Consider the following 15,007-nt stretch of genomic DNA (forward strand, 5'->3'; position numbering starts at 1 on the left):
TGGTGGAAAATTTACCTGTCTTGTTTAATGTTTGTCTTGTAAGTTTGAAAATTCCACTATTTGCTAGAAAATGCATTTTTTTAAGGGAAAACATCAATTTTTCAGCTGAAATTTGAGCAATCTTATTTTTTGTTGAAAATTAAAAAATTTTGTCGAAAATTCTTTTTCTTTAAACATTTTTTTCAAACTGAAAATTATAAATACTCCATTTTGGTTGCAAATTTTTTATCAGTTGAAAATTCATCTGCTTTGTTAAAAATTCTTTTGTTTCGGTTGAAAATTCAACTGTTTTGATACAACATTTTAATTTTTGTTAAACATTTTTTTTTTATTAAAGACATTTTAGGAATTCAATTTTTGATTGAAAATATACCTTTTTTAGTCAAAAGTTTAACCACTTCATTTAAACAATGCTTTTTTTGGATAATTATTTTTTTTTTAACTGAATATTTAACTATTCCATTTTTGGATAAAAATGTTTCTTTTCGATTGAAATTTCAACCAATTGTTAGAAAATTCAATTACTTGGTTAAAGGTTCAACTCCTTTGTCAACAAAAAAATTTTTTTAGTTGAAAATGTAACTGTTCCATTTTTGGTTGACTCATCTTAAAATTTAGGAAATTTTAATGAGATTAAATTCAAATTTAAAATACTATTAAACGTCCAATAATCAAGTAAATGTGCCAAATCCCTGAAAACAAAAACAAGATTTTGAAAAAAGATAAAACTTTCCTAAAAAAAAAGAATTGTTTTTTTGAACAAAAATAAAAGAAGAGGAAAGAAAAATGAGAAGGTAATTACCCAAATCCCCTTCTTTCTCTTTTTTCATTTCTTTGGCCTTTTTTTTTTTTATAAAATCAGAGTGGAAAATCAACTATTATGTTGAAAATTCGCTTTCTTTAGAGAAAATTATGATTCTTGTTTGAAAATTTATATTTTTATTGAAGACTGCACTACTTTGTTGAAAATTCAGCTTCTTCTTAGAATTTAATTTGAAGAAAAATTAATTTCTTCACTAGTTTCTTGAAAATTTGTTTATATTTCCTGAAAACTTTTTTTTGTTATTAGAAATTATTTTATTTGAAAATGTATCTGGTTAAAAATTTAACTAATTTCTTGAAAATTAGTTTTTTTAAAATTAATTTTTAACTAAAAATTTAAACATACCATTTAGTTCTAAATCAACTATTTGTTTTAATACTCATGTCTTTTGTTGAAAGTTCGTCATTTTTGACACGCAATTTTAATTTGAAAAATTGTAATTTTATTCAAAAGTTAATCTCTTAGGATAAGAGCTTAAACAGTTTCCTAGAAATTTTTTTTTTGTATTTAAAAAGTAATTTTTCCACTGGAAATTTAACTATTACGTTTTTTATTAAAAGTTAATATTTTTATTTGAAAATTCAACTACTTTGTTTAGAACTTATGCATTTTGTTGAAAATTCGTCTTTTTCAATAGAAAATTAATCTTTTTGATTCGCGCATCTCTAATAATCGCAAAAATTCTTTCCGCGTATGTTATGAATTTTTCATCTTCGAGAAAAATTGGTTTCTCTCACTTTTCTACAGATTACAGTTGAATATTTTTTCCTAGAAGAAATTTATTTATACCGAGGCTCAATTTCGCTATTTCATTTTTCGTTGGAAATTTATATTTTTTAGTTGGGAATTTAACAATATTGTTAAAAAATCTTTTTGTGTTGTTTTTTAAACATTTATTTTGTCAGCTGAAGATTGAGCTATTCCATTTTTCTTGAAAATGTATCTTTTTTAATTGAACATTTAAAAATATTGTTGAAAATTTTTTTTTTTAACATTCATTGTTTTTAACTGAAATTTAACTATTCCGTTTTTTTTGAAAATGTATCTTTTTTAGTTAAAAATTTAAAAATATTGTTTGTAAATTCCTTTTTATCAAACATTAATTGTTTTTAACTGAAAATTTATTTTTTTGTTTTGAAAATTCAACAATTTTGGTAAAAAATTAAACAATTTAGTTACAAATTCGTTTGATATTATTATTTAATATTCAGTTTCAACTGAAAATTTAGAAATTCCATTTTTTGTTGGAAATGTATCTTTTTAATTAATAATTTACCAATATATTTGAAAATTCGTTTTTTTGTCGGTTAAGTATTCATTTTTTGAAGGGAAAATTTAACTATTCCATATTTGATATAAAATTTATCTTTTTAGGTGAAAAATTCAACTATTTTAGTAGCAAATTGAACTATTTAGTTAAAAATTCCTTACACATTTTTAGTTCACATTTTATTTTAACTGAAAATCTAGCTATTTCATTCTTTGATGAAAATATGTATTTTTTAGTTGTAAATTCAACAATAATGAATTTTTGGTTTTGTTTTTAAATCAAACTTTTAGGTAAAAAATTCATGTTTTCAGTTAGAAACCCTGCTATTTGATTGTTATTTCTTCATTTTAGTTCAAAATTAATCTCTTTGTTTGAAAATCTAACTCCTTTGTTAAAAAATCTTTCTTTGGGGGTAAAAAATTAAGTTTTTAAACATAAATATGTAGTAATTGTTCCATTTTCATTAAAAATTTATCTTTTGTTTTTTTTTTAGTTGAAAATTCAACTACTTTGTTTTAAGCTTACGTACTTTCTTAAAAATTCGTCTTTTTCGGTAACAGTTAATCTTCTTTATTAAAACATTCAACTATTTGGATAAAAGTTTATCTATATGTTTTTAAAAATTCATGAATTTAGTTAAGAACTAATCCTTTTTGGTTGAAAATTCCCGTGAGTCGCGTAAGTTGTTAACAAATAAAAATAGGAGATTAAGATTCCTGCATCTCTAACAATTGAAAAAATTCTGTCCTCGCATACCTATAAATTTTTCACCTTCGAGAAAAATTGCGATCTCGCATTTTTGTATAGGTTTCAGTTAAATCTTGCCACATAGAAGAAATTCATCCATACCAAGGCTGAGTTTTATGACGGCCCATTCACGTGAACAACCTGGCTGGATTTAAAGGGCACTATTTTATTACACTGACATTGCCATAAATAATCCTAAAAATAGACTATACTTTTTAATCGTCGACGTATTTTCTGCAAGAAAATATGCTTTAACCTCCTTGGATTATGACTAAGCAATTTTCAGTAAAATTTCATCTTCCGCTTGTAAAGTCTCGGGTTCTTGAAGGTAGTTTGCCTGATTTCACAATTAATGCAAGTTGATTTATTTAATACCGGAAAATTCTTTTTATATAGTTTTTTACTTTTTCAGGAAAATAATGCAAGATGTCACAAAAGAGCAAGAGATATTTTTAAAGATGTTTTAGCATGAGATATTAATTGTTTACATAAATTGCAAACTGTCTTTTACAAAAAATCGCACTTTCAACATTCACAGGATGAAAGAATTGTTTAAATAAATTAAATTTGTTTAAACATTTACCCAAAATCTTAAATAAAACAATATTACCTTTAATGTTTTAAATTGTTGCATCAATCGCAGAAAAAGCAAACTTTTTCATTTATAGGGTAAAAATTGTTGTGACAAATGGAAATTGTGTAAACTTCTCTTTTTACTGGCGAAACAAAGTTGTTAAACCAATTGAAACTGATTTAAGAAGTACTTGAGCACTTGTGACTTGTTAAATAAAAATAATTAATATTGATAAAAATTTTAAAACACACTGTTTAACAAGAATTTGATATAAAATTGCTATTTTGCATTTTTTTTGTAATTTTCCGGGCATAAAATGAGGAGATTGAGGTGTCAAAACTAAATTTTATTTATTGAAAAATAATCTTTGAACATTCCTCAAACGGTCACTAAACTTCAATTTACAAAAAGTTAGTAATAAGTGAGTCGGATCGATCACCCAAAATCGAAAGTCGAATTTGATTACTACCCTATTGAACTTTAACTTTCACTATTAAAAATCTTATTATTTGTTTGAAAATTCGACAGTTTCATTAGAAAGTCATTCTTTTTGCTTGAAATTTAAACTATTTTGGGAGAAAACTCAATTATTTAGTTTAAAATCTGTTTTATTCTTTCTTGTTGAAATTCAGTTTTAACTTCGAAGTTAACTATTAGGTATTTTGTTGAAAATTCGAGAATTGTCTTAAAAAAGCATTCTTTTTGGTTGTAAATTCCTCTTTTGAAGTTTAAAGTTCAACGTTTTTGGTACAAAACGCAGCTATTTGATTGAAAATTCGTTCTTTATAATTTTTTTAGCATTATTTTTTTAACTGAGAATTTGTCGATTCCATTTTTATTCAAAACTTAAATATTTAATTGAAAGTTTTTTGTTGTTGTGATGAACTCATCGGTGCTCTCGCGCTCGACTCACAGGCAGTCACCGCGTAACGCATTCCGCGATCCCCACCCAGGTCCTACGGGGACCAAGAGCAGAGGAGCGCATGCGAGATCCCACCACCCGCGATACCCCCACCTTGGCGAGGAGTATAAGATGAGCCTCCGCACGAAGAGAGGTCAGAATGCGCGATATATTCGGCTATTCAACACCTTGGAAATACTGGATGGTCCGTTGGTTAAACCTCCAAGGCTTTGGACAGGTGTCCTGGTAATCATTCGCCTAAAATATTCTCTCCCAATAAGTTGGGTTCACTGTTGCCTTTATTCGGGTTTGTTCTCGTGTCCCTGCTGAAAATAGTAAGTACCCCGGGTCTCATTTGATTTTAATCTACGATTTAGCATGTCGAAGTTGCATGCTTGGCCGTCAGGCGCAGAGAGGAGTTTTTAAAAAGCATTACCGGTTTTTACAAAAACTTCATCATTTACACAATATTCATGTATGTAAGTTCGTTCTGCGATTCAAAGGCTATATAAGGAGTTGTACCTAATTATAGTTACCACAAATACATTGTTGTCGCTATATTAAAACTGTGTATTATCTGTCAACCTATCACCATACTGCAACGCTGAAAAAAATGGTTAGTTTAGCCAACTATTTAGTCAGTAAAATATGGTGCTGCTATTTTATTAGTTGGTACAACAATTCCATTAGTTGCAGTGGCTATTCAGTTAGTACCGGCAACAAAGTAAATGGTCGTCCCAACTGTCTAGGCCTTGTTATGACTTAGTTTTATATTTTAATTCATTTACTAATTTCATCTACATCATTATTCACTTTTTTAATATTTCAAAGTAACCAAGATATTGTAAAAGTCTTTCAGGTTCTAAAGCGTTGAAAGGACATCTGCCTTGGATAAAACTTTCTGTATTTCAAAATCTTTCTAATTTTATTATATGTTAGAAAAAAAATACCAACGAACAAGGGTTGCCACTTTAAAAACTCTAACATTATTCCCGTTTGCTCTTTAATCCTTTGATTAACGAGAAGTCCATAATTTGCATTTGCCCGGAAACACTCCCTACTGGAGTAACAACCGGCAGTTTTAAGTCATTCACCTTATTACCGATTTTTCCAGGGCAGATCATCTTGATTCCTTGGAGCCAGTTTCGTCTATAATAAAGAAAGTTTTGTTATCGATTTAAATAGCTAATTTCATTTTCTCACTCTTCACCTTATCAGCCTTCTTTATTTGAAAATACAGAGTGTGGGCTATTTTCTTCTCTTGATAGGACAGGGATCCATTTGAGCGAATCCTTCCCAACCGCTCGGAAATGGATGTTAAGCAAATTTCAAATTAAGAAAAAGATTCCCCCCTGCTGGACTCAACCTGAGACGAAACAAAATTTGTTTGAAAATTCATCTGTGACGTTGAAAATTAATCTTTTTTAATAGAATTTTATTTTAACTAACTGCGAAAGGTTAATTTTGTTGGAAATTAAGAAATTTGGTTCGCAAGTCATTATTTTTGGTTATTATTCCACTATTTGGTTTGAAACTTAACTATTGTGTTGAATGTTCGTTTCTTAGTTTAAAATTCCACTATCTAGCTATAAATTCATTCTAATTATTTTATCAACATTCAGTTTGAACTGAAATATTAGCTATTATGGCTTTGGTTAAAAGTTGATATTATTTAGTTAAAAATGTAACAATTTTATGGAAAGTTTTTATATTGTACATCAGTTTTGAACAGAAAATTAAACATTTTTATTTTTTGTTTTGAAAATTTATTTAGTTGAAAATTAAGCTAAACTATTAAATATTCAAATATTTTGTAGAAAATTCGTCTTTTTGTGTTGAACATTCAACTAGTGTGTCAACTATTTGATTTGAAAATACGTTCTTTTTTTTGTTAAACGTAAAACTTTTTAACTGAAATTTTAGTAATTAAATTTTTGACTGGTAATTTATCTTTGCAATTAAAAATTTAACGACATTGTGAAAAATTCGTTTTCTGGATAAACATTAATTTTTCAGCTGAACATTCAACTCTTCAGTTTTTAGAAAATTCGCCTCTTTCGCTCGAAAATTCAACAATTTGGTACCAATTATTTTTTCTCATAACTGAAAAATCTGCCTTAGTTGAAAATCCAACAACAAGAGAATTAATAGTTTTTATTTTTAAAAGTGTGTTTGATTGATTGTTAATATTATTTCCTTGAGCATTCAACTAATCTGTTAAAAACAAATTTCTTCTTAAAAATGTAATTATTCTATCTTTGGCTTAAAATTTATATTTTTTGTTTATTGAAAATTCAATTCTTTGATTGTAAATCATCTCTTCATTTAGAAATTTAAGTATTGTGTTAAAAGTTCTTTTTTTGGTAGAAAAATAATTTTTTTTCATGCAAATTTAATTAAAAATTATTTGTCGAAAATTTGGTTAGAAAGTCATCATTTTTGGTTTAACATTTAACTATTCGGTTTAAAATTTAATTATTGTTTTAAAAATGGATTTTTTTAAATAGAAAATTAATCTTTTTAGTAAGAAATTCAATTATTTAGTAAAAAATAAATTCTTATGTTGAAAATTTCTTCTTTTCGTTAAAGGTTCATTATTTTAGTTATGAATTCATCTCTTTGAGTGAAAATTGAACTCTTTTGTTGTCATTTCGTCTTTTTGTTTAAAAAATTTGAATCAATAACCAGAATTTTATGCGGTAAAATTTAAATAACAAGGAAGTTTTTTCTTTTTTTCTTAGAGCACATCTTTCTCGTTATAATTTTGCTCTTCATTGTTTCATTTTCCGTAGCCGATGCCATAGTTTATCAAGATCTAATGATCATATTCTTAAACATAATTTTTTTTTCAAATGCAAGCCAAAATTCTATACCTCGGAAAAATTACATTTATTTTTATCTCTTGTTTGAAATTAATGAAGTGAAAATCGAAACGTAACTTACAATTCAACGTCCTCTTATTGCAGAAGAAACAAATAATTTTCTAGAATACTCCACTTCGCGTCTTTCAAAAAACATGTTTGTCATGGAAAAACAAAAGAAATTTTAACCGATATTTGTGTAAGGTTTATCCTGTGAAGTTAATTTTTGTTGCAGAGAATCTTCCGTCGGAAATCGATGTAAAGTTTATCTTCTGTTTTTTCTGTGATACAATTTGTGTTGAAAATTTATTTATTTTAATTGGAAATTCATTCATTTTGTTGAAATATATTCTTTTTTTGTAGAAATTAAAATTTTCGGTTAAAATTTTATTTCTTCGGTTAAAGATTATTTTTATTATTAAAATTCAATTTTTTTTAACTCAAAATTTAACTATGCCATTTCTTTTTTTTCTAGATATTTAATTTTTTTAGTTCAAAATTCATCTCTTTAATAATAATAACAATTCTATTCCATTTTTGGTTGAAAACTAATCTTTTTTAATTTAAAATTCATCTATGTTCAGATTTCTACAATACTGAACAGATTTAAAGATTTTCATATTTCCACATTCCAAATTTCTCACGCCAAAGGCCCTGGAATGTTCCAAAAGAATGTGTACTGCAGAGCTCAAGGCACGTTTTCTTAACGGGGTAAATTGACCCTCATAAACTTTAGCGATATTCAAAGCTCTCGGCTTGAGCCTGGACCTAATGGGAAATTGTCATCTGGCGGAAATCCTCGGCTAGCCAAAGGACGACGTTGCCAGAATTTGATAACTGTCTATCTTCCAGCGAACTTCTTTTCTTGGCAACGTCGAAAAGGGCTCAAGGGAACCGGGGGACACTGACTCCGTTGTTACCCTGGGTCAGTCACGTCAGAGGTGCTAGACGGTTCACTTGTACTTGAACTTGATAGCAATTCGGCTTTGATTTTTAACCTTTCCTCTGATTGCACCGCGATTAACTCTATTCGCATTTCGTTTCACTTCAAATAGATTGATTACCTGTATCACTAGTTTTTAAAAATATTATTTGAATAAACATTTAGTTCAAATAAGCAATCATCCCTTTTTTTTATTGAACCACATGAACCTTCAACACATGCACGTTTCAATTTCTTTGGGCGTGCAACCGATCTATTTTCTTCAAAAGTTGTTCTTTTTATACAAAATTCATCTGACTATTCCATAAAATATTTTAGTGGGGATATCAACTATTAGACTTTTTAAAAATTTATTTTTATTAAAGATTCATGATTTAGAATTATTATGAATAAGATGCATTTTTAACCAAAGATTTCGAACATACAGACGAATTATCTACAAAATTATGAATTTTTGACAAGAGAGTGCATTTTAAACCGAACAGATAAACTTTACAATTAAATTTAGAATTGAAATAAAGAATCTCAAAGAAAAAATAAATTTTTATATTGAAAAACAACAGGTAAATTTTTAGTTAAATTAATGCAAACAAAACGATTTTTCAACAAAACAATTAAATCCTTAACAAAATCGGCATTATTTAAAAAAAGATAATTTTTTAAACAAGAAGATTAATCTTTTATCAAACAGATATTTTTTCAATAAATCAGTTATATTTTTAAACAAAGGGATGAGTTTTCAACTGAAATTACTAATCTTCAATGAAAAAAATAAATTTCTAACAAATTGTTTAACCTTCAAATAAATAGTTAAATTTACTACAAAAAAAATTATTTCTGAACAAAAAATATAATAGTTGATAGTTTTACCAAAAAGCATTTTTATTTTAAGTAAAAAACAGTTAAATTAATTAAAAAAGATGAATTTTTAACCCAATGCTTGGATTCTCACATAAAAATGGAATTATTTTAAACCAAGAAGGAGAATTTTTTAACAAGAAAGGGTATGTTTAAACATGTAGTGGAATTTTCAACCAATTAAAAAGATGATTTTTTAACGAAAATTATACATTTTTAACCAGAAAAGGGTATATTTCTACCAAAACAGACGAATTTTCAAACCAAAATTTAAGAAACTATTTTTTTGAAATTTCATTTGTTTCCTTGTTTTTAAGGTAATATACTTATAATTTTAGTATGATGCCTGAAAATATAAACAAAAAATTTTTATGATTAAAGATATATCGAAAAATGATAATTTTTTTATTACATAGGATTTTACAAAAAATTAATAAAAATTCGAGTCAGTTCAGAAAATATTTAGGACTTTTAGAAGTTTGGAAGTCATTTAAAAATATTTGTCACATTTTCTCAAATCCTCCAAAGTTTTAAAGTATTTATCTCTTCAAAATTTTCCAATATCTTTTTAAATGATTTGAATTATTCTTAAAATTGCCTTAAAATCTCCCAGATTTGTTTTTTACAATTTTGGATGTCTTGAAATGTTTTTGAATCTTTTCAAATGTTTTTAAAAATAATTTTTTCTAAAAAGAAAATCATTTGAAATGTTCCCAGGAATCGTAAGAATTCTTTTCAAAATTTTCAACAGTAATTTAATTATATTTATGGTTATATTTTCTGGAAACCTTTTAAAATTCTTAGAAAGGTTCAACATTTTCTATTCGATATCTTTATAAATCTTATTGTTGGTACCGGCAATTTTTTGGTTACCGATACCAGTGTGGTAGCAAAATTTTCAGAACATAATTATTTCCTACTACGTATTGAACAAAATTTACATTTAAAATTTCCTTTTTTGTCAATAATTTTTATTAGAAACATTCAGAAGTAAATTTGACCATGAAATAAAATTATTATTTAAAAAGTTTTGATTTATTAATTTGATGGTACAGAAAATTCGTAATTTTAAAGAAAGTTTCTTGTTCACAATTAAATTAAAAACTGAAAATAATAATGAAAATTTTTATTGGAAAATGCCATTAAGTGAATACATTCACATAAAATTTAACAAGAAATTCTTGACGTAGAAAACGATTTTTTTAGTAAGACTATGATGTCTGACCATAAACTTCCTTTGCCACTGATCGGTATCATTAAAAATGTTTTACATTTTTCAGATCCACTTTAAAATTTATATTTATGAATATTATCAACCTTAAATGCAAAATACTTTTTTCATTAAAGTTTAATCGTGATATTTTTTATCTCAAAAGCAGAACTGAATAAAATATAAAAATGTCCATAATGGCTAGTGGAGCAAGTCCTCATCTACTTAAAGAAGAATGCATTACTCGATATATGAAAAGAATTTATAAATGGTTCACTGGTCCATAAATTTAGAATCAAATATTCCTTGCTTGGTTACACAAATCAGAAACGCGAGTAAAGAAAAATACATGTTAAAACATCAAATTGTAAAAGCTCTTTCCAGTATATAATAAAGTTCTATTTGAAAGAAAATTCCATTTATGCAGGAGGCTCACTTCTTTGAACAGGACTTTCTTAAAATTTCATTAAAGAAAATAATTTAGGGAAATGGTCTTAAGAATTTATTCAGATTTTTTAAAATTTGATTATTATTAGGAAAATATTTGTTTTCTGACTGAAAACTAAGACTTTAGAAGAAAATTCTAAAAGTTGACTCTATTGGGATAAAGCCACGTCCACGTATAGGACGAAAAGACCAGAAGTTTACAAAGGTTAAAGTTTTATTTCAATGAAAAAGGAAAATCGAACGCTGTTTAAAAACTAAAAAGAAATATAGTGTTTTCTAATATTTATTTTACCTACAAAAAGAATAATAATATTTTTATTGATTCATTTTTGGTTAAAGATTGATATTTTTTAGTTAACAATTCATGATTTAAAAGAGGAATTAAGCTGTTTGTGCCAAAAATGAATCTTTTTGGTTGAAGTTTCATCCTTTTTGGTTGAAAATTCAACTATTTGGTGAAAAAGTAAGTTTTTCTTTAAAAACTCATATTTTTGGGATAAATATTCCAATAATAAGATCAACTGAAAATTTTAATTTCTACCAAAAGAGATGATGTTTTAAAGCAAAGACACGAATTTTTAAACTAATAGTTGAATTTTCACCGAAATAAGGATTTTCATTCAACTTTCAACACCAAAAGTGGAATGTTTTCCAAAAAGTTTATTTTCCACCAAGAAAGATGAATTTTTAAATCAGAAAAACAATTTTCTTTTTGAAAGTCGGATGTCGATCAAACTAGTTGAATTTTTGACCAATAAAGATGTGCTTAACAAAATAGTTGAAATTTTAACCAAACAATTCATTATTAACCAAACAATTGAATTTTCTATCCAAACAGATGAACTTTCAAACCAAAAAACAAATTTTTAAAAGAAAGCTGAATTATCAACAGCTGAATATGAATTTTCAAAGTCAAAATATGCATTTTTAACCGAAAACTAGATATCTTAAAAATTAAAATTATTAAATAATTATCTTTAAAAATACTTAACAGCAGATATTAGTATAAAAAGATGAAACATCTACTAAAAAGATGAATTGTTGAATAAAAAAGAGACGACTTTTCAAACACGTTTTTAAATTATCAAACGTTTTCCTCAAATTTAGAAAAAGAGTGTAAAAAATTTTAAAACGAAATCTTTTCATTTGGCAAAATTAAAAAATTGTAAAAAGAGAAGAAACCATTCCATGATCATTAATGTTTAAATAATTGTATTTTAATTTTGTGCCATATTTTATATTTCAATTTAAAAAAATGAAATTTATACACACAGAAAAAACAGGAATTTAAAACCAATATGACGTTTTAGCACAAAATTAGTTTTTCATGAAACTGATGCATTTATACCCGACAATAATGAAATTCCAAACAATGGAAACTATTTTTTTTTCTTACTGAAAAGGAGACTTTTTACCTAAAAAAATCAGTGTTGAAAAATGGAAGTTACATTTTCAGTTAAAAATTACTTTTAAAGAAGAAAAGAAGAGTTTTCCACTAAACCGTTAAATTTTCAACCAAAGATACAAACTTTAAGTAAAAAATGTGACAGTGCAGTTTTACTCTAAACAAGCAGATGAATTTTTAATTTAAAAGAATAATTTTCAAAAAAATAGTTGAATTTGGTGTTAAAAAATTTCAGTTGATTTTTCACGATTAAAATATGAATGTTTAAACAAGAAATATGTTTCTGCAACAAAATGTAATTTTGAATCCAAAAAAACGAATTTTTTCCAAAAAGAATGAATTTTTATTTAAAAAGAAAATTTTCTTACAAAGAGTTGAATTTTCATTGAAAAAGGATTCCAGTTGACTTTTCAAGGTAAAAATTTGAATTCTTTAACAACAACAAATTTTTTAGAGAGAGAAACTGAATTTTAAATCCAAAAAGCGGAAATTTTTCATTCACAGGGATGAATTTTTAGCAATATAGTTGATTTGTCTTCCAATTAGTTGCATTTTTATCCAAGAAATATAAAATTTGTGGTCAAACAGATGAACTTTTAATAAAAAAGAATTTTTTTAGTTGAACTTTCATCCAGAAAAGATTTCAGTTTATTTTTCAAAACCTTAATATAAATTTTAAACAACAAGGAAATTTCCTACGAAATAGTTAAATTTTGAATAAAAAAATAGAGTATTAAAGCAATAAGTATGTTTTTTAACAAAATAGTTTAATTTTGAACCAAACAGTTGAATTTTTATCAAAAAAAAGATGGAATTTCTCTTGAAAAATAATAATTCTCAATTTAATAAATGTAATGGATTGAATTTTCATCCATAAAAGATGTCAGTTCTCTTTTCAAAATCAAAATATTAAATTCAAACAGAAGGCAAATCTTCTACGAAGTGAATACATTTTCAACAAAACAGAATTTTCAACCAAAAATTATGACTTGTTAACAAAATTATTTAATTTTCAATCAAAAGTTTTCAATTTAAACCAATAAAGATGTAATTTTCGCTTAATCAGGTGGATTTTTAGATAAAGAAAAAAATTTTTTTAAAAAAGAGTTGAATTTCCATCTAAAAAGATTGCAATTGAATTTTCAACAAAACATTTGCATTTTTATCCACATTTCAGTTGCCCTATTAGTAACAAAATATGAATTTTAAACAAAAGGTTAGTGTTCTACGAAAAGAATTGAATTTTTAACCCAATAAGATGAATTTTTAACCAAACAGTTTAATTTGCAACCAAAAAGGTTGTCTTTTTAAGAAAATTGCTAAATTCACTTATTTTGTTGATAATTCAAGTATTTGGTTGAAAATTCATCTTATTTTGCAAGAAATTAATTTTCTTGGTCGAAAAATAATTTTTGTTGTTGAAAATGGATTTTTTCAGTCAAAAATTCAACTATTTTGTACAATAAAAAATTAAAGTTGAAATATTTAGTTGAAAAGTCATGCAGTTCGTTGAACATTCTTTTTTGATTAAAAAATTAATCTTGAAAATAAGTATTTTTTTTGTTGAGCATTCAACTGTTTTGCGAAAATTTTACCTGCTAGTTTGAAGGTTCATGTCTTTGATTGAAAACTGAACCATTTTGATCCAAGCAAAATTTTTTGTTAAAAATTATTTCTTCATTTGAAAATGTAATTAATCCACTAACTCTCTTCTAAAAATGTATCTTTTTGGTTCTAAGATTGAACTATTTTGTTGAAAATTCAACTGCTTTTAGTCGAAGTTTATTTTTTTTAAATTAGACCATCTGGATGAAAATTCGTCCTGAAAGTTTGAAAATTAACCTATTTGTTTGAAAGTACAACTATTTTTGTGCAAATTCGACATTATTGTTTGAATTTTCAACTATTTGGTCGCAAAAGAAACTTTTTAGTTCAAAATCTTTTTTCTTAACTCAGCGTTCCTAATTGAAAATTTAAATATATTGTTCAATTCATTGAAAATTATTCATTTTTTGATTGAGGATTCAACTAATTTGTTGAAAATTCACATTTTTAGTTGCATTTAACTGTTTGGTTAAAAATTCTATTATTATGTTGATCATGCAAAAATTTTTTTAAATAATCTTACTTCTTTGAAAATTGAACTCCCTTTTAAAAAATTCGTCTTTTTGATATAACAATTCAACTAATCGATTGGCAATGTTACTATTTTTAGTTGAAATTGAAATATTAATTATTTTGTTGAAAATCTTATAATTATATCCAATTAATAATTTAAATGGATTTAAATTAGTTAAACAACTTTTAATAAATAAATTTAGTTATTTGAAATTTTTATATTGCATTATTATTAGTAAAAGCAAAATTCTAGTCGTCCACCCTTTCAATAATTTTTTATAAAAAAAAGGTGAAATTCTAACCAAATAATTACATTTTGTAACCAAAGAGATAATTCTCTTGAATTTTAATTTTTGTAAATTAATTCTTAACCAAAAACAAATTAGTTGAATTCTCAAACTAACATTTGCGCTTTTACCCAAAAAGTACGACTTTAAAAAAAACTAGTTGGATTTTCAGCAAAGAAAGATATATATTAAACCATATAGTTGCAATTTAATTTTTTTAAATAAATTGTAACCAAAAAGTTAATTTAACAACCGAACAGTTAAAAATTTAAAAAATAAATTCGAATTTTCAACAAAATAGTAGCACTTTCGACCAAAAAGTTAATGTTTCAACCTTTAAGGATAAAGTTTTTATACAAATAGTCTAATTACAAAAAATTAAACTATAAACAAAAACTGTTGCATTTTCAACCTAAGAGTTTAATTCTCAAATCAAAAAGATATACTTTTCAAAATAAAGTAGAATTTTAAAAAAATATCATTTTCAACCAAAAAAGATGAATTCGCAATACAAAAGGACAAGTTTTCTTTACGAAAATAGCTCAATTTTTAACAAATTAATT

General features: G+C 25.5%; 1 protein-coding gene across 2 annotated transcripts in view; it reads left to right on the forward strand.

Annotated features, from left to right (window-relative positions):
• Positions 1 to 15,007, forward strand: part of LOC117178060 (diuretic hormone 44) — a 99,476-nt gene that overhangs the window by 33,778 nt on the left and 50,691 nt on the right. Inside the window, exon 1 of one of the 2 annotated variants that reach the window (XM_033369274.1) lies at positions 4,574 to 4,650. The exons of the other annotated variant lie outside the window; for it this stretch is intronic. The gene's annotated coding sequence lies outside the window, so the exon portion shown is untranslated. Of the gene's footprint in view, positions 1 to 4,573; positions 4,651 to 15,007 lie in introns of those variants that run through there. 2 annotated transcript variants of the gene reach the window in all.

This window comes from Belonocnema kinseyi, chromosome 8 (assembly GCF_010883055.1).
Source record: "Belonocnema kinseyi isolate 2016_QV_RU_SX_M_011 chromosome 8, B_treatae_v1, whole genome shotgun sequence".
NCBI classification, from domain to species: Eukaryota; Metazoa; Arthropoda; class Insecta; order Hymenoptera; family Cynipidae; genus Belonocnema; species Belonocnema kinseyi.